Raw genomic sequence first — 249 nt, 5'->3', positions numbered from 1 at the left:
CAGCCAGTGCCAGCTCCAGGAGACAAGGAAGGACCTGGCCACGGGGTCAGCCTCCCAACCCAAAACATCCCTCCGTGGTATCCATCCCTCTGGAGACCCAACCAGCACCGCTGTGGGGCTGACCCATGGACCAGGATGGGGGGTGAAACTGAGGCACAGCAGCTCAGGGGCTTGACGGCACGGCCAGAAACTGCCAGCGACAGGGCAAGGCCACCACACTGTCCACTAGCCCCTGCTGGCTCCTTGTAA

General features: G+C 63.1%; 1 protein-coding gene across 1 annotated transcript in view; it reads right to left on the bottom strand.

The window, feature by feature from the left end:
* MMP28 (matrix metallopeptidase 28) overlaps positions 1–249 on the bottom strand; it is a 17927-nt gene that overhangs the window by 208 nt on the left and 17470 nt on the right. The window lies entirely within an intron of this gene.

This window comes from Chaetura pelagica, unplaced genomic scaffold (genome assembly GCF_000747805.2).
Source record: "Chaetura pelagica isolate M959 unplaced genomic scaffold, ChaPel_1.0 scaffold638, whole genome shotgun sequence".
Taxonomy (NCBI): Eukaryota; Metazoa; Chordata; class Aves; order Apodiformes; family Apodidae; genus Chaetura; species Chaetura pelagica.
Note: the sequence above shows the minus strand (reverse complement) of the source record. Positions and strands in the feature narration are given on the sequence as shown.